Genomic DNA, 22,781 nt, shown 5'->3' with positions numbered 1-22,781 from the left:
GTTAGCGTACGGGTTAGGATTAGGGGACGGGTGAGGGTCAGGCTTCGGGGAAGGGTTAGGGTTAGGGTTCGGGCTAGGGTTAGGGTTAGGGGACGGGGACGGTTTAGGGTCCAGGTGAGGCTACGGCAACGCTTTAGGGGGAGCGTGCGTGTGAGGGCGCGGGTTAGTGTTAGCGTACGGGTTAGGATTAGGTGACGGGTGAGGGTCAGGCTTCGGGGAAGGGTTAGGGTTCGGGTTCGGGCTAGGGTTAGGGTTAGGGGACGGGGACGGTTTAGGGTCCAGGTGAGGGTACGGCAACGCTTTAAGGGGAGCGTGCGTGTGAGGGCGCGGGTTAGTGTTAGCGTACGGGTTAGGATTAGGGGACGGGTGAGGGTCAGGCTTCGGGGAAGGGTTAGGGTTCGGGCTAGGGTTAGGGTTAGGGGACGGGGACGGTTTAGGGTCCAGGTGAGGGTACGGCAACGCTTTAGGGGGAGCGTGCGTGTGAGGGCGCGGGTTAGTGTTAGCGTACGGGTTAGGATTAGGGGACGGGTGAGGGTCAGGCTTCGGGGAAGGGTTAGGGTTAGGGTTCGGGCTAGGGTTAGGGGACGGGGACGGTTTAGGGTCCAGGTGAGGGTACGTCAACGCTTTAGGGGGAGCGTGCGTGTGAGGGCGCGGGTTAGTGTTAGCGTACGGGTTAGGATTAGGGGACGGGTGAGGGTCAGGCTTCGGGGAAGGGTTAGGGTTAGGGTTCGGGCTAGGGTTAGGGTTAGGGGACGGGGACGGTTTAGGGTCCAGGTGAGGGTACGGCAACGCTTTAGGGGGAGCGTGCGTGTGAGGGCGCGCCTTAGTGTGAGCGTACGGGATAGGATTAGGGGACGGGTGAGGGTCAGGCTTCGGGGAAGGGTTAGGGTTAGGGTTCGGGCTAGGGTTAGGGTTAGGGGACGGGGACGGTTTAGGGTCCAGGTGAGGGTACGGCAACGCTTTAGGGGGAGCGTGCGTGTGAGGGCGCGGGTTAGTGTTAGCGTACGTGTTAGGATTAGGGTACGGGTGAGGGTCAGGCTTCGGGGAAGGGTTAGGGTTAGGGTTCGGGCTAGGGTTAGGGTTAGGGGACGGGGACGGTTTAGGGTCCAGGTGAGGGTATGGCAACGCTTTAGGGGGAGCATGCGTGTGAGGGCGCGGGTTAGTGTGAGCGTACGGGTTAGTATTAGGTGACGGGTGAGGGTCAGGCTTCGGGGAAGGGTTAGGGTTAGGGGACGGGGACGGTTTAGGGTCCAGGTGAGGGTACGGCAACGCTTTAGGGGGAGCGTGCGTGTGAGGGCGCGGGTTAGTGTTAGCGAACGGGTTAGGATTAGGGCACGGGTGAGGGTCAGGCTTCGGGGAAGGGTTAGGGTTAGGGTTCGGGCTAGGGTTAGGGTTAGGGGACGGGGACGCTTTAGGGTCCAGGTGAGGGTACGGCAACGCTTTAGGGGGAGCGTGCGTGTGAGGGCGCGGGTTAGTGTTAGCGTACGGGTTAGGATTAGGGCACGGGTGAGGTTCAGGCTTCGGGGAAGGGTTAGGGTTAGGGTTCGGGCTAGGGTTAGGGTTAGGGGACGGGGACGCTTTAGGGTCCAGGTGAGGGTACGGCAACGCTTTAGGGGGAGCGTGCGTGTGAGGGCGCGGGTTAGTGTTAGCGTACGGGTTAGGATTAGGGGACGGGTGAGGGTCAGGCTTCGGGGAAGGGTTAGGGTGAGGGTTCGGGCTAGGGTTAGGGTTAGGGGACGGGGACGGTTTAGGGTCCAGGTGAGGGTACGACAACGCTTTAGGGGGAGCGTGCGTGTGAGGGCGCGGGTTAGTGTTAGCGTACGGGTTAGGATTAGGGGACGGGTGAGGGTCAGGCTTCGGGGAAGGGTTAGGGTTAGGGTTTGGGCTAGGTTTAGGGTTAGGGGACGGGGACGGTTTAGGGTCCAGGTGAGGGTACTGCAACGCTTTAGGGGGAGCGTGCGTGTGAGGGCGCGGGTTAGTGTTAGCGTACGTGTTAGGATTAGGGGACGGGTGAGGTTCAGGCTTCGGGGAAGGGTTAGGGTTAGGGTTCGGGCTAGGGTTAGGGTTAGGGGACGGGGACGGTTTAGGGTCCAGGTGAGGGTACGGCAACGCTTTAGGGGGAGCGTGCGTGTGAGGGCGCGGGTTAGGGTTAGCGTACGGGTTAGGATTAGGGGACGGGTGAGGGTCAGGCTTCGGGGAAGGGTTAGGGTTAGGGTTCGGGCTAGGGTTAGGGTTAGGGGACGGGGACAGTTTAGGGTCCAAGTGAGGGTACGGCAACGCATTAGGGGGAGCGTCCGTGTGAGGGCGCGGGTTAGTGTGAGCGTACGGGTTAGGATTAGGGGACGGGTGAGGGTCAGGCTTCGGGGAAGGGTTAGGGTTAGGATTCGGGCTAGGGTTAGGGTTAGGGGACGGGGACGGTTTAGGGTCCAGGTGAGGGTATGGCAACGCTTTAGGGGGAGCGTGCGTGTGAGGGCGCGGGTTAGTGTTAGCGTACGGGTTAGGATTAGGGGACGGGTGAGGGTCACGCTTCGGGGAAGGATTAGGGTTAGGGTTCTGGCTAGGGTTAGGGTTAGGGGACGGGGACGGTTTAGGGTCCAGGTGAGGGTACGGCAACGCTTTAGGGGGAGCGTGCGTGTGAGGGCGCGGGTTAGTGTTAGCGTACGGGTTAGGATTAGGGGACGGGTGAGGGTCAGGCTTCGGGGAAGGGTTAGGGTTAGGGTTCGGGCTAGGGTTAGGGTTAGGGAACGGGGACGGTTTAGGGTCCAGGTGAGGGTATGGCAACGCTTTAGGGGGAGCGTGCGTGTGAGGGAGCGGGTTAGTGTTAGCGTACGGGTTAGGATTAGGGGATGGGTGAGGGTCAGGCTTCGGGGAAGGGTTAGGGTTAGGGTTCGGGCTAGGGTTAGGGTTAGGGGACGGGGACGGTGTAGGGTCCAGGTGAGGGTACGGCAACGCTTTAGGGGGAGCGTGCGTGTGAGGGCGCGGGTTAGTGTTAGCGTACGGGTTAGGATTAGGGGACGGGTGAGGGTCAGGCTTCGGGGAAGGGTTAGGGTTAGGGTTCGGGCTAGGGTTAGGGTTAGGGGACGGGGACGGTTTAGGGTCGAGGTGAGGGTACGGCAACGCTTTAGGGGGAGCGTGCGTGTGAGGGTGAGGGTTAGTGTGAGCGTACGGGTTAGGATTAGGGGACGGGTGAGGGTCAGGCTTCGGGGAAGGGTTAGGTTTAGGGTTTGGGCTAGGGTTAGGGTTAGGGGACGGGGACGGTTTAGGGTCCAGGTGAGGGTACGGCAACGCTTTAGGGGGAGCGTGCGTGTGAGGGCGCGGGTTAGTGTTAGCGTATGGGTTAGGATTAGGTGACGGGTGAGGGTCAGGCTTCGGGGAAGGGTTAGGGTTAGGGTTCGGGCTAGGGTTAGGGTTAGGGGACGGGGACGGTTTAGGGTCCAGGTGAGGGTACGGCAACGCTTTAGGGGGAGCGTGCGTGTGAGGGCGCGGGTTAGTGTTAGCGTACGGGTTAGGATTCGGGGACGGGTGAGGGTCACACTTCAGGGAACTATTAGGGTTAGGGTTCGGGCTAGGGTTAGGGTTAGGGGACGGGGACGGTTTAGGGTCCAGGTGAGGGTACGGCAACGCTTTAGGGGGAGCGTGCGTGTGAGGGCGCGGGTTAGTGTTAGCGTACGGGTTAGGATTAGGGGACGGGTGAGGGTCAGGCTTCGGGGAAGGGTTAGGGTTAGGGTTCGGGCTAGGGTTAGGGTTAGGGGACGGGGACGGTTTAGGGTCCAGGTGAGGGTACGGCAACGCTTTAGGGGGAGCGTGCGTGTGAGGGCGCGGGTTAGTGTTAGCGTACGGGTTAGGATTAGGGGATGGGTGAGGGTCAGGCTTCGGGGAAGGGTTAGGGTTAGGGTTCGGGCTAGGGTTAGGGTTAGGGGACGGGGACGGTGTAGGGTCCAGGTGAGGGTACGGCAACGCTTTAGGGGGAGCGTGCGTGTGAGGGCGCGGGTTAGCGTTAGCGTACGGGTTAGGATTAGGGGACGGGTGAGGGTCAGGCTTCGGGGAAGGGTTAGGGTTAGGGTTCGGGCTAGGGTTAGGGTTAGGGGACGGGGACGGTTTAGGGTCCAGGTGAGGGTACGGCAACGCTTTAGGGGGAGCGTGCGTGTGAGGGCGCGGGTTAGTGTTAGCGTACGTGTTAGGATTAGGGGACGGGTGAGGGTCAGGCTTCGGGGAAGGGTTAGGGTTAGGGTTCGGGCTAGGGTTAGGGTTAGGGGACGGGGACGGTTTAGGGTCCAGGTGAGGGTACGGCAACGCTTTAGGGGGAGCGTGCGTGTGAGGGCGCGGGTTAGTGTGAGCGTACGGGTTAGGATTAGGGGACGGGTGAGGGTCACGCTTCGGGGAAGGGTTAGGGTTAGGGTTCGGGCTAGGGTTAGGGTTAGGGGACGGGGACGGTTTAGGGTCCAGGTGAGGGTACGGCAACGCTTTAGGGGGAGCGTGCGTGTGAGGGCGTGGGTTAGTGTGAGCGTACGGGTTAGGATTAGGGGACGGGTGAGGGTCAGGCTTCGGGGAAGGGTTAGGGTTAGGGTTCGGGCTAGGGTTAGGGTTAGGGGACGGGGACGGTTTAGGGTCCAGGTGAGGGTACGGCAACGCTTTAGGGGGAGCGTGCGTGTGAGGGCGCGGGTTAGTGTTAGCGTATGGGTTAGGATTAGGGCACGGATGAGGGTCAGGCTTCGGGGAAGGGTTAGGGTTAGGGTTCGGGCTAGGGTTAGGGTTAGGGGACGGGGACGGTTTAGGGTCGAGGTGAGGGTACGGCAACGCTTTAGGGGGAGCGTGCGTGTGAGGGCGTGGGTTAGTGTGAGCGTACGGGTTAGGATTAGGGGACGGGTGAGGGTCAGGCTTCGGGGAAGGGTTAGGTTTAGGGTTCGGGCTAGGGTTAGGGTTAGGGGACGGGGACGGTTTAGGGTCCAGGTGAGGGTACGGCAACGCTTTAGGGGGAGCGTGCGTGTGAGGGCGCGGGTTAGTGTTAGCGTACGGGTTAGGATTAGGGGACGGGTGAGGGTCAGGCTTCGGGGAAGGGTTAGGGTTAGGGTTTGGGCTAGGTTTAGGGTTAGGGGACGGGGACGGTTTAGGGTCCAGGTGAGGGTACTGCAACGCTTTAGGGGGAGCGTGCGTGTGAGGGCGCGGGTTAGTGTTAGCGTACGTGTTAGGATTAGGGGACGGGTGAGGTTCAGGCTTCGGGGAAGGGTTAGGGTTAGGGTTCGGGCTAGGGTTAGGGTTAGGGGACGGGGACGGTTTAGGGTCCAGGTGAGGGTACGGCAACGCTTTAGGGGGAGCGTGCGTGTGAGGGCGCGGGTTAGGGTTAGCGTACGGGTTAGGATTAGGGGACGGGTGAGGGTCAGGCTTCGGGAAGGGTTAGGGTTAGGGTTCGGGCTAGGGTTAGGGTTAGGGGACGGGGACAGTTTAGGGTCCAAGTGAGGGTACGGCAACGCATTAGGGGGAGCGTCCGTGTGAGGGCGCGGGTTAGTGTGAGCGTACGGGTTAGGATTAGGGGACGGGTGAGGGTCAGGCTTCGGGGAAGGGTTAGGGTTAGGATTCGGGCTAGGGTTAGGGTTAGGGGACGGGGACGGTTTAGGGTCCAGGTGAGGGTATGGCAACGCTTTAGGGGGAGCGTGCGTGTGAGGGCGCGGGTTAGTGTTAGCGTACGGGTTAGGATTAGGGGACGGGTGAGGGTCACGCTTCGGGGAAGGATTAGGGTTAGGGTTCTGGCTAGGGTTAGGGTTAGGGGACGGGGACGGTTTAGGGTCCAGGTGAGGGTACGGCAACGCTTTAGGGGGAGCGTGCGTGTGAGGGCGCGGGTTAGTGTTAGCGTACGGGTTAGGATTAGGGGACGGGTGAGGGTCAGGCTTCGGGGAAGGGTTAGGGTTAGGGTTCGGGCTAGGGTTAGGGTTAGGGGACGGGGACGGTTTAGGGTCCAGGTGAGGGTACGGCAACGCTTTAGGGGGAGCGTGCGTGTGAGGGCGCGGGTTAGTGTTAGCGTACGTGTTAGGATTAGGGGACGGGTGAGGGTCAGGCTTCGGGGAAGGGTTAGGGTTAGGGTTCGGGCTAGGGTTAGGGTTAGGGGACGGGGACGGTTTAGGGTCCAGGTGAGGGTACGGCAACGCTTTAGGGGGAGCGTGCGTGTGAGGGCGCGGGTTAGTGTGAGCGTACGGGTTAGGATTAGGGGACGGGTGAGGGTCACGCTTCGGGGAAGGGTTAGGGTTAGGGTTCGGGCTAGGGTTAGGGTTAGGGGACGGGGACGGTTTAGGGTCCAGGTGAGGGTACGGCAACGCTTTAGGGGGAGCGTGCGTGTGAGGGCGTGGGTTAGTGTGAGCGTACGGGTTAGGATTAGGGGACGGGTGAGGGTCAGGCTTCGGGGAAGGGTTAGGGTTAGGGTTCGGGCTAGGGTTAGGGTTAGGGGACGGGGACGGTTTAGGGTCCAGGTGAGGGTACGGCAACGCTTTAGGGGGAGCGTGCGTGTGAGGGCGCGGGTTAGTGTTAGCGTATGGGTTAGGATTAGGGCACGGGTGAGGGTCAGGCTTCGGGGAAGGGTTAGGGTTAGGGTTCGGGCTAGGGTTAGGGTTAGGGGACGGGGACGGTTTAGGGTCGAGGTGAGGGTACGGCAACGCTTTAGGGGGAGCGTGCGTGTGAGGGCGTGGGTTAGTGTGAGCGTACGGGTTAGGATTAGGGGACGGGTGAGGGTCAGGCTTCGGGGAAGGGTTAGGTTTAGGGTTCGGGCTAGGGTTAGGGTTAGGGGACGGGGACGGTTTAGGGTCCAGGTGAGGGTACGGCAACGCTTTAGGGGGAGCGTGCGTGTGAGGGCGCGGGTTAGTGTTAGCGTACGGGTTAGGATTAGGGGACGGGTGAGGGTCAGGCTTCGGGGAAGGGTTAGGGTTAGGGTTCGGGCTAGGGTTAGGGTTAGTGGACGGGGACGGTTTAGGGTCCAGGTGAGGGTACGGCAACGCTTTAGGGGGAGCGTGCGTGTGAGGGCGCGGGTTAGTGTGAGCGTACGGGTTAGGATTAGGGGACGGGTGAGGGTCACGCTTCGGGGAGGGGTTAGGGTTAGGGTTCGGGCTAGGGTTAGGGTTAGGGGACAGGGACGGTTTAGGGTCCAGGTGAGGGTACGGCAACGCTTTAGGGGGAGCGTGCGTGTGAGGGCGCGGGTTAGTGTTAGCGTACGGGTTAGGATTAGGGGACGGGTGAGGGTCAGGCTTCGGGGAAGGGTTAGGGTTAGGGTTCGGGCTAGGGTTAGGGTTAGGGGACGGGGACGGTGTAGGGTCCAGGTGAGGGTACGGCAACGCTTTAGGGGGAGCGTGCGTGTGAGGGCGCGGGTTAGTGTTAGCGTACGGGTTAGGATTAGGGGACGGGTGAGGGTCAGGCTTCCGGGAAGGGTTAGGGTTAGGGTTCGGGCTAGGGTTAGGGTTAGGGGACGGGGACGGTTTAGGGTCGAGGTGAGGGTACGGCAACGCTTTAGGGGGAGCGTGCGTGTGAGGGCGTGGGTTAGTGTGAGCGTACGGGTTAGGATTAGGGGACGGGTGAGGGTCAGGCTTCGGGGAAGGGTTAGGGTTAGGGTTCGGGCTAGGGTTAGGGTTAGGGGACGGGGACGGTTTAGGGTCCAGGTGAGGGTACGGCAACGCTTTAGGGGGAGCGTGCGTGTGAGGGCGCGGGTTAGTGTTAGCGTACGGGTTAGGATTAGGGGACGGGTGAGGGTCAGGTTTCGGGGAAGAGTTAGGGTTAGGGTTCGGGCTAGGGTTAGGGTTAGGGGACGGGGACGATTTAGGGTTCAGGTGAGGGCACGGCAACGCTTTAAGGGGAGCGTGCGTGTGAGGGCGCGGGTTAGTGTTAGCGTACGGGTTAGGATTAGGGGACGGGTGAGGGTCAGGCTTCGGGGAAGGGTTAGGGTTACGGTTCGGGCTAGGGTTAGGGTTAGGGGACGGGGACGGTTTAGGGTCCAGGTGAGGCTACGGCAACGCTTTAGGGGGAGCGTGCGTGTGAGGGCGCGGGTTAGTGTTAGCGTACGGGTTAGGATTAGGGGACGGGTGAGGGTCAGGCTTCGGGGAAGGGATAGGGTTAGGGTTCGGGCTAGGGTTAGGGTTAGGGGACGGGGACGGTTTAGGGTCCAGGTGAGGGTACGGCAATGCTTTAGGGTGAGCGTGCGTGTGAGGGCGCGGGTTAGTGTTAGCGTACGGGTTAGGATTAGGGGACGGGTGAGGGTCAGGCTTCGGGGAAGGATTAGGGTTAGGGTTCGGGCTAGGGTTAGGGTTAGGGGACGGGGACGGTTTAGGGTCTAGGTGAGGGTACGGCAACGCTTTAGGGGGAGCGTGCGTGTGAGGGCGCGGGTTAGTGTTAGCGTACGGGTTAGGATTAGGGGACGGGTGAGGGTCAGGCTTCGGGGAAGGTTTAGGGTTAGGGTTCGGGCTAGGGTTAGGGTTAGGGGACGGGGACGGTTTAGGGTCCAGGTGAGGCTACGGCAACGCTTTAGGGGGAGCGTGCGTGTGAGGGCGCGGGTTAGTGTTAGCGTACGGGTTAGGATTAGGGGACGGGTGAGGGTCAGGCTTCGGGGAAGAGTTAGGGTTAGGGTTCGGGTTAGGGTTAGGGTTAGGGGACGGGGACGGTTTAGGGTCCAGGTGAGGGTACGGCAACGCTTTAGGGGGAGCGTGCGTGTGAGGGCGCGGGTTAGTGTTAGCGTACGGGTAAGAATTAGGGGACGGGTGAGGGTCAGGCTTCGGGGAAGGGTTAGGGTTAGGGTTCGGGCTAGGGTTAGGGTTAGGGGACGGGGACGGTTTAGGGTCCAGGTGAGGGTACGGCAACACTTTAGGGGGAGCGTGCGTCTGAGGGCGCGGGTTAGTGTTAGCATACGGGTTAGGATTAGGGGACGGGTGAGGGTCAGGCTTCAGGGAAGGGTTAGGGTTAGGGTTTGGGCTAGGGTTAGGGTTAGGGGACGGGGACGGTTTAGGGTCCAGGTGAGGGTACGGCAACGCTTTAGGGGGAGCGTGCGTGTGAGGGCGCGGGTTAGTGTTAGCGTACGTGTTAGGATTAGGGGACGGGTGAGGGTCAGGCTTCGGGGAAGGGTTAGGGTTAGGGTTCGGGCTAGGGTTAGGGTTAGGGGACGGGGACGGTTTAGGGTCCAGGTGAGGGTACGGCAACGCTTTAGGGGGAGCGTGCGTGTGAGGGCGCGGGTTAGTGTTAGCGTACGGGTTAGGATTAGGGCACGGGTGAGGGTCAGGTTTCGGGGAAGAGTTAGGGTTAGGGTTCGGGCTAGGGTTAGGGTTAGGGGACGGGGACGATTTAGGGTTCAGGTGAGGGCACGGCAACGCTTTAAGGGGAGCGTGCGTGTGAGGGCGCGGGTTAGTGTTAGCGTACGGGTTAGGATTAGGGGACGGGTGAGGGTCAGGCTTCGGGGAAGGGTTAGGGTTACGGTTCGGGCTAGGGTTAGGGTTAGGGGACGGGGACGGTTTAGGGTCCAGGTGAGGCTACGGCAACGCTTTAGGGGGAGCGTGCGTGTGAGGGCGCGGGTTAGTGTTAGCGTACGGGTTAGGATTAGGGGACGGGTGAGGGTCAGGCTTCGGGGAAGGGATAGGGTTAGGGTTCGGGCTAGGGTTAGGGTTAGGGGACGGGGACGGTTTAGGGTCCAGGTGAGGGTACGGCAATGCTTTAGGGTGAGCGTGCGTGTGAGGGCGCGGGTTAGTGTTAGCGTACGGGTTAGGATTAGGGGACGGGTGAGGGTCAGGCTTCGGGGAAGGATTAGGGTTAGGGTTCGGGCTAGGGTTAGGGTTAGGGGACGGGGACGGTTTAGGGTCTAGGTGAGGGTACGGCAACGCTTTAGGGGGAGCGTGCGTGTGAGGGCGCGGGTTAGTGTTAGCGTACGGGTTAGGATTAGGGGACGGGTGAGGGTCAGGCTTCGGGGAAGGTTTAGGGTTAGGGTTCGGGCTAGGGTTAGGGTTAGGGGACGGGGACGGTTTAGGGTCCAGGTGAGGCTACGGCAACGCTTTAGGGGGAGCGTGCGTGTGAGGGCGCGGGTTAGTGTTAGCGTACGGGTTAGGATTAGGGGACGGGTGAGGGTCAGGCTTCGGGGAAGAGTTAGGGTTAGGGTTCGGGTTAGGGTTAGGGTTAGGGGACGGGGACGGTTTAGGGTCCAGGTGAGGGTACGGCAACGCTTTAGGGGGAGCGTGCGTGTGAGGGCGCGGGTTAGTGTTAGCGTACGGGTAAGAATTAGGGGACGGGTGAGGGTCAGGCTTCGGGGAAGGGTTAGGGTTAGGGTTCGGGCTAGGGTTAGGGTTAGGGGACGGGGACGGTTTAGGGTCCAGGTGAGGGTACGGCAACACTTTAGGGGGAGCGTGCGTCTGAGGGCGCGGGTTAGTGTTAGCATACGGGTTAGGATTAGGGGACGGGTGAGGGTCAGGCTTCAGGGAAGGGTTAGGGTTAGGGTTTGGGCTAGGGTTAGGGTTAGGGGACGGGGACGGTTTAGGGTCCAGGTGAGGGTACGGCAACGCTTTAGGGGGAGCGTGCGTGTGAGGGCGCGGGTTAGTGTTAGCGTACGTGTTAGGATTAGGGGACGGGTGAGGGTCAGGCTTCGGGGAAGTGTTAGGGTTAGGGTTCGGGCTAGGGTTAGGGTTAGGGGACGGGGACGGTTTAGGGTCCAGGTGAGGCTACGGCAACGCTTTAGGGGGAGCGTGCGTGTGAGGGCGCGGGTTAGTGTTAGCGTACGGGTTAGGATTAGGGGACGGGTGAGGGTCAGGCTTCGGGGAAGGGTTAGGGTTAGGGTTCGGGCTAGAGTTAGGGTTAGGGGACGGGGACGGTTTAGGGTCCAGGTGAGGGTACGGCAACGCTTTAGGGGGAGCGTGCGTGTGAGGGCGCGGGTTAGTGTGAGCGTACGTGTTAGGATTAGGGGACGGGTGAGGGTCAGGCTTCGGGGAAGGGTTAGGGTTAGGGTTCGGGCTACGGTTAGGGTTAGGGGACGGGGACGGTTTAGGGTCCAGGTGAGGGTACGGCAACGCTTTAGGGGGAGCGTGCGTGTGAGGGCGCGGGTTAGTGTTAGCGTACGGGTTAGGATTAGGGCACGGGTGAGGGTCAGCTTCGGGGAAGGGTTAGGGTTAGGGTTCGGGCTAGGGTTAGGGTTAGGGGACGGGGACGGTTTAGGGTCCAGGTGAGGGTACGGCAACGCTTTAGGGGGAGCGTGCGTGTGAGGGCGCTGGTTAGTGTTAGCGTACGGGTTAGGATTAGGGGACGGGTGAGGGTCAGGCTTCGGGGAAGGGTTAGGGTTAGGGTTCGGGCTAGGGTTAGGGTTAGGGGACGGGGACGGTTTAGGGTCCAGGTGAGGGTACTGCAACGCTTTAGGGGGAGCGTGCGTGTGAGGGCGTGGGTTAGTGTTAGCGTACGTGTTAGGATTAGGGGACGGGTGAGGGTCAGGCTTCGGGGAAGGGTTAGGGTTAGGGTTCGGGCTAGGGTTAGGGTTAGGGGACGGGGACGGTTTAGGGTCCAGGTGAGGGTACGGCAACGCTTTAGGGGGAGCGTGCGAGTGAGGGCGCGGGTTAGGGTTAGCGTACGGGTTAGGATTAGGGGACGGGTGAGGGTCAGGCTTCGGGGAAGGGTTAGGGTTAGGGTTCGGGCTAGGGTTAGGGTTAGGGGACGGGGACGGTGTAGGGTCCAGGTGAGGGTACGGCAACGCTTTAGGGGGAGCGTGCGTGTGAGGGCGCGGGTTAGTGTTAGCGTACGGGTTAGGATTAGGGGACGGGTGAGGGTCAGGCTTCGGGGAAGGGTTAGGGTTAGGGTTCGGGCTAGGGTTAGGGTTAGGGGACGGGGACGGTTTAGGGTCGAGGTGAGGGTACGGCAACGCTTTAGGGGGAGAGTGCGTGTGAGGGCGCGGGTAGGTGTGAGCGTACGGGTTAGGATTAGGGGACGGGTGAGGGTCAGGCTTCGGGGAAGGGTTAGGGTTAGGGTTCGGGCTAGGGTTAGGGTTCGGGGACGGGGACGGTTTAGGGTCCAGGTGAGGGTACGGCAACGCTTTAGGGGGAGCGTGCGTGTGAGGGCGCGGGTTAGTGTTAGCGTACGGGTTAGGATTAGGGGACGGGTGAGTGTCAGGCTTCGGGGAAGGATTAGGGTTAGGGTTCGGGCTAGGGTTAGGGTTAGGGGACGGGGACGGTTTAGGGTCTAGGTGAGGGTACGGCAACGCTTTAGGGGGAGCGTGCGTGTGAGGGCGCGGGTTAGTGTTAGCGTACGGGTTAGGATTAGGGGACGGGTGAGGGTCAGGCTTAGGGGAATTTTTAGGGTTAGGGTTCGGGCTAGGGTTAGGGTTAGGGGACGGGGACGGTTTAGGGTCCAGGTGAGGGTACGGCAACGCTTTAGGGGGAGCGTGCGTGTGAGGGTGCGGGTTAGTGTTAGCGTACGGGTTAGGATTAGGGGACGGGTGAGGGTCAGGCTTCGGGGAAGGGTTAGGGTTAGGGTTCGGGCTAGGGTTAGGGTTAGGGGACGGGGACGGTTTAGGGTCGAGGTGAGGGTACGGCAACGCTTTAGGGGGAGCGTGCGTGTGAGGGCGCGGGTTAGTGTGAGCGTACGGGTTAGGATTAGGGGACGGGTGAGGGTCAGGCTTCGGGGAAGGGTTAGGGTTAGGGTTCGGGCTAGGGTTAGGGTTAGGGGACGGGGACGGTTTAGGGTCCAGGTGAGGGTACGGCAACGCTTTAGGGGGAGCGTGCGTGTGAGGGCGCGGGTTAGTGTTAGCGTACGTGTTAGGATTAGGGGACGGGTGAGGGTCAGGCTTCGGGGAAGGGTTAGGGTTAGGGTTCGGGCTAGGGTTAGGGTTAGGAGACGGGGACGGTTTAGGGTCCAGGTGAGGGTACGGCAACGCTTTAGGGGGAGCGTGCGTGTGAGGGTGCGGGTTAGTGTGAGCGTACGGTTTAGGATTAGGTGACGGGTGAGGGTCACGCTTCGGGGAAGGGTTAGGGTTAGGGTTCGGGCTGGGGTTAGGGTTAGGGGACGGGGATGGTTTAGGGTCCAGGTGAGGGTACGGCAACGCTTTAGGGGGAGCGTCCGTGTGAGGGCGCGGGTTAGTGTGAGCGTACGGGTTAGGATTAGGGGACGGGTGCGAGTCAGGCTTCGGGGAAGGGTTAGGGTTAGGGTTCGGGCTAGGGTTAGGGTTAGGGGACGGGGACGGTTTAGGGTCCAGGTGAGGGTACGGCAACGCTTTAGGGGGAGCGTGCGTGTGAGGGCGCGGGTTAGTGTTAGCGTACGGGTTAGGATTAGGGGACGGGTGAGGGTCACGCTTCGGGGAAGGGTTAGGGTTAGGGTTCGGGCTAGGGTTAGGGTTAGGGGACGGGGACGGTTTAGGGTCCAGGTGAGGGTACGGCAACGCTTTAGGGGGAGCGTGCGTGTGAGGGCGCGGGTAGGTGTGAGCGTACGGGTTAGGATTAGGGGACGGGTGAGGGTCAGGCTTCGGGGAAGGGTTAGGGTTAGGGTTCGGGCTAGGGTTAGGGTTCGGGGACGGGGACGGTTTAGGGTCCAGGTGAGGGTACGGCAACGCTTTAGGGGGAGCGTGCGTGTGAGGGCGCGGGTTAGTGTTAGCGTACGGGTTAGGATTAGGGGACGGGTGAGTGTCAGGCTTCGGGGAAGGATTAGGGTTAGGGTTCGGGCTAGGGTTAGGGTTAGGGGACGGGGACGGTTTAGGGTCTAGGTGAGGGTACGGCAACGCTTTAGGGGGAGCGTGCGTGTGAGGGCGCGGGTTAGTGTTAGCGTACGGGTTAGGATTAGGGGACGGGTGAGGGTCAGGCTTAGGGGAATTTTTAGGGTTAGGGTTCGGGCTAGGGTTAGGGTTAGGGGACGGGGACGGTTTAGGGTCCAGGTGAGGGTACGGCAACGCTTTAGGGGGAGCGTGCGTGTGAGGGCGCGGGTTAGTGTTAGCGTACGGGTTAGGATTAGGGCACGGGTGAGGGTCAGGCTTCGGGGAAGGGTTAGGGTTAGGGTTCGGGCTAGGGTTAGGGTTAGGGGACGGGGACGCTTTAGGGTCCAGGTGAGGGTACGGCAACGCTTTAGGGGGAGCGTGCGTGTGAGGGCGTGGGTTAGTGTTAGCGTACGGGTTAGGATTAGGGGACGGGTGAGGGTCAGGCTTCGGGGAAGGTTTAGGGTTAGGGTTCGGGCTAGGGTTAGGGTTAGGGGACGGGGATGGTTTAGGGTCCAGGTGAGGGTACGGCAACGCTTTAGGGGGAGCGTGCGTGTGAGGGCGCGGGTTAGTGTTAGCGTACGGGTTAGGATTAGGGGACGGGTGAGGGTCAGGCTTCGGGGAAGGGGTAGGGTTAGGGTTCCGGCTAGGGTTAGGGTTAGGGGACGGGGACGGTTTAGGGTCCAGGTGAGGGTACTGCAACGCTTTAGGGGGAGCGTGCGTGTGAGGGCGTGGGTTAGTGTTAGCGTACGTGTTAGGATTAGGGGACGGGTGAGGGTCAGGCTTCGGGGAAGGGTTAGGGTTAGGGTTCGGGCTAGGGTTAGGGTTAGGGGACGGGGACGGTTTAGGGTCCAGGTGAGGGTACGGCAACGCTTTAGGGGGAGCGTGCGTGTGAGGGCGCGGGTTAGGGTTAGCGTACGGGTTAGGATTAGGGGACGGGTGAGGGTCAGGCTTCGGGGAAGGGTTAGGGTTAGGGTTCGGCCTAGGGTTAGGGTTAGGGGACGGGGACGGTGTAGGGTCCAGGTGAGGGTACGGCAACGCTTTAGGGGGAGCGTGCGTGTGAGGGTGCGGGTTAGTGTTAGCGTACGGGTTAGGATTAGGGGACGGGTGAGGGTCAGGCTTCGGGGAAGGGTTAGGGTTAGGGTTCGGGCTAGGGTTAGGGTTAGGGGACGGGGACGGTTTAGGGTCGAGGTGAGGGTACGGCAACGCTTTAGGGGGAGCGTGCGTGTGAGGGCGTGGTTTAGTGTGAGCGTACGGGTTAGGATTAGGGGACGGGTGAGGGTCAGGCTTCGGGGAAGGGTTAGGGTTAGGGTTCGGGCTAGGGTTAGGGTTAGGGGACGGGGACGGTTTAGGGTCCAGGTGAGGGTACGGCAACGCTTTAGGGGGAGCGTGCGTGTGAGGGCGCGGGTTAGTGTGAGCGTACGTGTTAGGATTAGGGGACGGGTGAGGGTCAGGCTTCGGGGAAGGGTTAGGGTTAGGGTTCGGGCTAGGGTTAGGGTTAGGAGACGGGGACGGTTTAGGGTCCAGGTGAGGGTACGGCAACGCTTTAGAAGGAGCGTGCGTGTGAGGGTGAGGGTTAGTGTGAGCGTACGGTTTAGGATTAGGGGACGGGTGAGGGTCACGCTTCGGGGAAGGGTTAGGGTTAGGGTTCGGGCTGGGGTTAGGGTTAGGGGACGGGGATGGTTTAGGGTCCAGGTGAGGGTACGGCAACGCTTTAGGGGGAGCGTCCGTGTGAGGGCGCGGGTTAGTGTGAGCGTACGGGTTAGGATTAGGGGACGGGTGAGGGTCAGGCTTCGGGGAAGGGTTAGGGTTAGGGTTCGGGCTAGGGTTAGGGTTAGGGGACGGGGACGGTTTAGGGTCCAGGTGAGGGTACGGCAACGCTTTAGGGGGAGCGTGCGTGTGAGGGCGCGGGTTAGTGTTAGCGTACGGGTTAGGATTAGGGGACGGGTGAGGGTCACGCTTCGGGGAAGGGTTAGGGTTAGGGTTCGGGCTGGGGTTAGGGTTAGGGGACGGGGACGGTTTAGGGTCCAGGTGAGGGTACGGCAACGCTTTAGGGGGAGCGGGCGTGTGAGGGCGCGGGTTAGTGTTAGCGTACGGGTTAGGATTAGGTGACGGGTGAGGGTCAGGCTTCGGGGAAGGGTTAGGTTTCGGGTTCGGGCTAGGGTTAGGGTTAGGGGACGGGGACGGTTTAGGGTCCAGGTGAGGGTACGGCAACGCTTTAAGGGGAGCGTGCGTGTGAGGGCGCGGGTTAGTGTTAGCGTACGGGTTAGGATTAGGGGACGGGTGAGGGTCAGGCTTCGGGGAAGGGTTAGGGTTCGGGCTAGGGTTAGGGTTAGGGGACGGGGACGGTTTAGGGTCCAGGTGAGGGTACGGCAACGCTTTAGAGGGAGTGTGCGTGTGAGGGCGCGGGTTAGTGTGAGCGTACGGGTTAGGATTAGGGGACGGGTGAGGGTCAGGCTTCGGGGAAGGGTTAGGGTTAGGGTTCGGGCTAGGGTTAGGGTTAGGGGACGGGGACGGTTTAGGGTCCAGGTGAGGGTACGGCAACGCTTTAGGGGGAGCTTGCGTGTGAGGGCGCGGGTTAGTGTTAGCGTACGGGTTAGGATTAGGGGACGGGTGAGGGTCAGGCTTCGGGGAAGAGTTAGGGTTAGGGTTCGGGCTAGGGTTAGGGTTAGGGGACGGGGACGGTTTAGGGTTCAGGTGAGGGTACGGCAACGCTTTAGGGGGAGCGTGCGTGTGAGGGCGCGGGTTAGTGTTAGCGTACGGGTTAGGATTAGGGGACGGTTGAGGGTCAGGCTTCGGGGAAGTGTTAGGGTTAGGGTTCGGGCTAGGGTTAGGGTTAGGGGACGGGGACGGTTTAGGGTCCAGGTGAGGGTACGGCAACGCTTTAGGGGGAGCGTCCGTGTGAGGATGCGGGTTAGTGTGAGCGTACGGGTTAGGATTAGGGGACGGGTGAGGGTCAGGCTTCGGGGAAGGTTTAGGGTTAGGGTTCGGGCTAGGGTTAGGGTTAGGGGACGGGGACGGTTTAGGGTCCAGGTGAGGGTACGGCAACGCTTTAGGGGGAGCGTGCGTGTGAGGGCGCGGGTTAGTGTTAGCGTACGGGTTAGGATTAGGGGACGGGTGAGGTTTACGCTTCGGGGAAGGGTTAGGGTTAGGGTTCGGGCTAGGGTTAGGGTTAGGGGACGGGGACGGCTTAGGGTCCAGGTGAGGGTACGGCAACGCTTTAGGGGGAGCGTGCGTGTGAGGGCGCGGGTTAGTGTGAGCGTACGGGTTAGGATTAGGGGACGGGTGAGGGTCAGGCTTCGGGGAAGGGTTAGGGTTAGGGTTCGGGCTAGGGTTAGGGTTAGGGGACGGGGACGGTTTAGGGTCCAGGTGAGGGTACGGCAACGCTTTAGGGGGAGCGTGCGTGTGAGGGGGCGGGTTAGTGTTAGCGTACGGGTTAGGATTAGGGGACGGGTGAGGGTCAGGCTTCGAGGAAGAGTTAGGGTTAGGGTTCGGGCTGGGTTTAGGGTTAGGGGACGGGGACGGTTTAGGGTCCAGGTGAGGGTACGGCAACGCTTTAGGGGGAGAGTGCGTGTGAGGGCGCGGGTTAGTGTTAGCGTACGGGTTACGATTAGGGGACGGGTGAGGGTCAGGCTTCGTGGAGGGTTAGGGTTAGGGTTCGGGCTAGGGTTAGGGTTAGGGGACGGGGACGGTTTAGGGTCCAGGTGAGGGTACGGCAACGCATTAGGGGGAGCGTGCATGTGAGGGCGCGGGTTAGTGTTAGCGTACGGGTTAGGATTAGGGGACGGGTGAGGGTCAGGCTTCGGGGAAGGGTTAGGGTTAGGGTTCGGGCTAGGGTTAGGGTTAGGGGACGGGGACGGTTTAGGGTCCAGGTGAGGGTACGGCAACGCTTTAGGGGGCGCGTGCGTGTGAGGGCGCGGGTTAGTGTTAGCATACGGGTTAGGATTAGGGGACGGGTGAGGGTCAGGCTTCGGGTAAGGGTTAGGGTTAGGGTTCGGGCTAGGGTTAGGGTTAGGGGACGGGGACGGTTTAGGGTCCAGGTGAGGGTACGGCAACGCTTTAGGGGGAGCGTGCGTGTGAGGGCGCGGGTTAGTGTTAGCGTACGGGTTAGGATTAGGGGACGGGTGAGGGTCAGGCTTCGGGGAAGGGTTAGGGTTAGGGTTCGGGCTAGGGTTAGGGTTAGGGGACGGGGACGATTTAGGGTTCAGGTGAGGCTACGGCAACGCTTTAGGGGGAGCGTGCGTGTGAGGGCGCGGGTTAGTGTTAGCGTACGGGTTAGGATTAGGGGACGGGTGAGGGTCAGGCTTCGGGGAAGGGTTAGGGTTAGGGTTCGGGCTAGGGTTAGGGTTAGGGGACGGGGACGGTTTAGGGTCCAGGTGAGGCTACGGCAACGCTTTAGGGGGAGCGTGCGTGTGAGGGCGCGGGTTAGTGTTACTGTACGGGTTAGGATTAGGTGACGGGTGAGGGTCAGGCTTCGGGGAAGTGTTAGGGTTCGGGTTCGGGCTAGGGTTAGGGTTAGGGGACGGGGACGGTTTAGGGTCCAGGTGAGGGTACGGCAACGCTTTAAGGGGAGCGTGCGTGTGAGGGCGCGGGTTAGTGTTAGCGTACGGGTTAGGTTTAGGGGACGGGTGAGGGTCAGGCTTCGGGGAAGGGTTAGGGTTCGGGCTAGGGTTAGGGTTAGGGGACGGGGACGGTTTAGGGTCCAGGTGAGGGTACGGCAACGCTTTAGAGGGAGCGTGCGTGTGAGGGTGCGGGTTAGTGTGAGCGTACGGGTTAGGATTAGGGGACGGGTGAGGGTCAGGCTTCGGGGAAGGGTTAGGGTTAGGGTTCGGGCTAGGGTTAGGGTTAGGGGACGGGGACGGTTTAGGGTCCAGGTGAGGGTACGGCAACGCTTTAGGGGGAGCGTGCGTGTGAGGGCGCGGGTTAGTGTTAGCGTACGGGTTAGGATTAGGGGACGGGTGAGGGTCAGGCTTCGGGGAAGGGTTAGGGTTAGGGTTCGGGCTAGGGTTAGGGTTAGGGGACGGGGACGGTTTAGGGTCCAGGTGAGGGTACGGCAACGCTTTAGGGGGAGCGTGCGTGTGAGGGCATGGGTTAGTGTTAGCATACGGGTTAGGATTAGGGGACGGGTGAGGGTCAGGCTTCGGGGAAGGGTTAGGGTTAGGGTTCGGGCTAGGGTTAGGGTTAGGGGACGGGGACGGTTTAGGGTCCAGGTGAGGGTACGGCAACGCTTTAGGGGGAGCGTGCGTGTGAGGGCGCGGGTTAGTGTTAGCGTACGGGTTAGGATTAGGGCACGGGTGAGGGTCAGGCTTCGGGGAAGGGTTAGGGTTAGGGTTCGGGCTAGGGTTAGGGTTAGGGGACGGGGACGGTTTAGGGTCCAGGTGAGGGTACGGCAACGGTTTAGGGGGAGCGTGCGTGTGAGGGCACGGGTTAGTGTTAGCGTACGGGTTAGGATTAGGGGACGGGTGAGGGTCAGGCTTCGGGGAAGGATTAGGGTTAGGGTTCGGGCTAGGGTTAGGGTTAGGGGACGGGGACGGTTTAGGGTCTAGGTGAGGGTACGGCAACGCTTTAGGGGGAGCGTGCGTGTGAGGGCGCGGGTTAGTGTTAGCGTACGGGTTAGGATTAGGGGACGGGTGAGGGTCAGGCTTCGGGGAAGGGTTAGGGTTAGGGTTCGGGCTAGGGTTAGGGTTAGGGGACGGGGACGGTTTAGGGTCCAGGTGAGGGTACGGCAACGCTTTAGGGGGAGCGTGCGTGTGAGGGCGCGGGTTAGTGTTAGCGTACGGGTTAGGATTAGGGGACGGGTGAGGGTCAGGTTTCGGGGAAGGGTTAGGGTTAGGGTTCGGGCTAGGGTTAGGGTTAGGGGACGGGGACGATTTAGGGTTCAGGTGAGGGTACAGCAACGCTTTAGGGGGAGCGTGCATGTGAGGGCGCGGGTTAGTGTTAGCGTACGGGTTAGGATTAGGGGACGGGTGAGGGTCAGGCTTCGGGGAAGGGTTAGGGTTAGGGTTCGGGCTAGGGTTAGGGTTAGGGGACGGGGACGGTTTAGGGTCCAGGTGAGGCTACGGCAACGCTTTACGGGGAGCGTGCGTGTGAGGGCGCGGGTTAGTGTTAGCGTACGGGTTAGGATTAGGTGACGGGTGAGGGTCAGGCTTCGGGGAAGGGTTAGGGTTCGGGTTCGGGCTAGGGTTAGGGTTAGGGGACGGGGACGGTTTAGGGTCCAGGTGAGGGTACGGCAACGCTTTAAGGGGAGCGTGCGTGTGAGGGCGCGGGTTAGTGTTAGCGTACGGGTTAGGATTAGGGGACGGGTGAGGGTCAGGCTTCGGGGAAGTGTTAGGGTTCGGGCTAGGGTTAGGGTTAGGGGACGGGGACGGTTTAGGGTCCAGGTGAGGGTACGGCAACGCTTTAGAGGGAGCGTGCGTGTGAGGGCGCGGGTTAGTGTGAGAGTACGGGTTAGGATTAGGGGACGGGTGAGGGTCAGGCTTCGGGGAAGGGTTAGGGTTAGTGTTCGGGCTAGGGTTAGGGTTAGGGGACGGGGACGGTTTAGGGTCCAGGTGAGGGTACGGCAACGCTTTAGGGGGAGCGTGCGTGTGAGGGCGCAGGTTAGTGTTAGCGTACGGGTTAGGATTAGGGGACGGGTGAGGGTCAGGCTTCGGGGAAGGGTTAGGGTTAGGGTTCGGGCTAGGGTTAGGGTTAGGGGACGGGGACGGTTTAGGGTCCAGGTGAGGGTACGGCAACGCTTTAGGGGGTGCGTGCGTGTGAGGGCATGGGTTAGTGTTAGCGTACGGGTTAGGATTAGGGGACGGGTGAGGGTCAGGCTTCGGGGAAGGGTTAGGGTTAGGGTTCGGGCTAGGGTTAGGGTTAGGGGACGGGGACGGTTTAGGGTCCAGGTGAGGGTACGGCAACGCTTTAGGGGGAGCGTGCGTGTGAGGGCGCGGGTTAGTGTTAGCGTACGGGTTAGGATTAGGGCACGGGTGAGGGTCAGGCTTCGGGGAAGGGTTAGGGTTAGGGTTCGGGCTAGGGTTAGGGTTAGGGGACGGGGACGGTTTAGGGTCCAGGTGAGGGTACGGCAACGCTTTAGGGGGAGCGTGCGTGTGAGGGCGCGGGTTAGTGTTAGCGTACGGGTTAGGATTAGGGGACGGGTGAGGGTCAGGCTTCGGGGAAGGATTAGGGTTAGGGTTCGGGCTAGGGTTAGGGTTAGGGGACGGGGACGGTTTAGGGTCTAGGTGAGGGTACGGCAACGCTTTAGGGGGAGCGTGCGTGTGAGGGCGCGGGTTAGTGTTAGCGTACGGGTTAGGATTAGGGGACGGGTGAGGGTCAGGCTTCGGGGAAGGTTTAGGGTTAGGGTTCGGGCTAGGGTTAGGGTTAGGGGACGGGGACGGTTTAGGGTCCAGGTGAGGGTACGGCAACGCTTTAGGGGGAGCGTGCGTGTGAGGGCGCGGGTTAGTGTTAGCGTACGGGTTAGGATTAGGGGACGGGTGAGGGTCAGGCTTCGGGGAAGGGTTAGGGTTAGGGATCGGGCTAGGGTTAGGGTTAGGGGACGGGGACGGTTTAGGGTCCAGGTGAGGGTACGGCAACGCTTTAGGGGGAGCGTGCGTGTGAGGGCGCGGGTTAGTGTTAGCGTACGGGTTAGGATTAGGGGACGGGTGAGGGTCAGGCTTCGGGGAAGGGTTAGGGTTAGGGTTCGGGCTAGGGTTAGGGTTAGGGGACGGGGATGGTTTAGGGTCTAGGTGAGGGTACGGCAACGCTTTAGGGGGAGCGTGCGTGTGAGGGCGCGGGTTACTGTTAGCGTACGGGTTAGGATTAGGGGACGGGTGAGGGTCAGGCTTCGGGGAAGGTTTAGGGTTAGGGTTCGGGCTAGGGTTAGGGTTAGGGGACGGGGACGGTTTAGGGTCCAGGTGAGGGTACGGCAACGCTTTAGGGGGAGCGTGCGTGTGAGGGCGCGGGTTAGTGTTAGCGTACGGGTTAGGATTAGGGGACGGGTGAGGGTCAGGCTTCGGGGAAGGGTTAGGGTTAGGGTTCGGGCTAGGGTTAGGGTTAGGGGACGGGGACGGTTTAGGGTCCAGGTGAGGCTACGGCAACGCTTTAGGGGGAGCGTGCGTGTGAGGGCGCGGGTTAGTGTTAGCGTACGGGTTAGGATTAGGGGACGGGTGAGGGTCAGGCTTCGGGGAAGGGTTAGGGTTAGGGTTCGGGCTAGGGTTAGGGTTAGGGGACGGGGACGGTTTAGGGTCTAGGTGAGGGTACGGCAACGCTTTAGGGGGAGCGTGCGTGTGAGGGCGCGGGTTAGTGTTAGCGTACGGGTTAGGATTAGGGGACGGGTGAGGGTCAGGCTTCGGGGAAGGTTTAGGGTTAGGGTTCGGGCTAGGGTTAGGGTTAGGGGACGGGGACGGTTTAGGGTCCAGGTGAGGGTATGGCAACGCTTTAGGGGGAGCGTGCGTGTGAGGGCGCGGGTTAGTGTTAGCGTACGGGTTAGGATTAGGGGACGGGTGAGGGTCAGGCTTCGGGGAAGTGTTAGGGTTAGGGATCGGGCTAGGGTTAGGGTTAGGGGACGGGAACGGTTTAGGGTCCAGGTGAGGGTACGGCAACGCTTTAGGGGGAGCGTGCGTGTGAGGGCGCAGGTTAGTGTTAGCGTACGGGTTAGGATTAGGGGACGGGTGAGGGTCAGGCTTCGGGGAAGGGTTAGGGTTAGGGTTCGGGCTAGGGTTAGGGTTAGGGGACGGGGATGGTTTAGGGTCTAGGTGAGGGTACGGCAACGCTTTAGGGGGAGCGTGCGTGTGAGGGCGCGGGTTACTGTTAGCGTACGGGTTAGGATTAGGGGACGGGTGAGGGTCAGGCTTCGGGGAAGGTTTAGGGTTAGGGTTCGGGCTAGGGTTAGGGTTAGGGGACGGGGACGGTTTAGGGTCCAGGTGAGGGTACGGCAACGCTTTAGGGGGAGCGTGCGTGTGAGGGCGCGGGTTAGTGTTAGCGTACGGGTTAGGATTAGGGGACGGGTGAGGGTCAGGCTTCGGGGAAGGGTTAGGGTTAGGGTTCGGGCTAGGGTTAGGGTTAGGGGACGGGGACGGTTTAGGGTCCAGGTGAGGCTACGGCAACGCTTTAGGGGGAGCGTGCGTGTGAGGGC

The sequence above is a fragment of the Stenella coeruleoalba genome (assembly GCF_951394435.1).
Source record: "Stenella coeruleoalba genome assembly, chromosome: 3".
NCBI lineage: Eukaryota > Metazoa > Chordata > Mammalia > Artiodactyla > Delphinidae > Stenella > Stenella coeruleoalba.
This window is presented reverse-complemented; position numbering follows the sequence as displayed.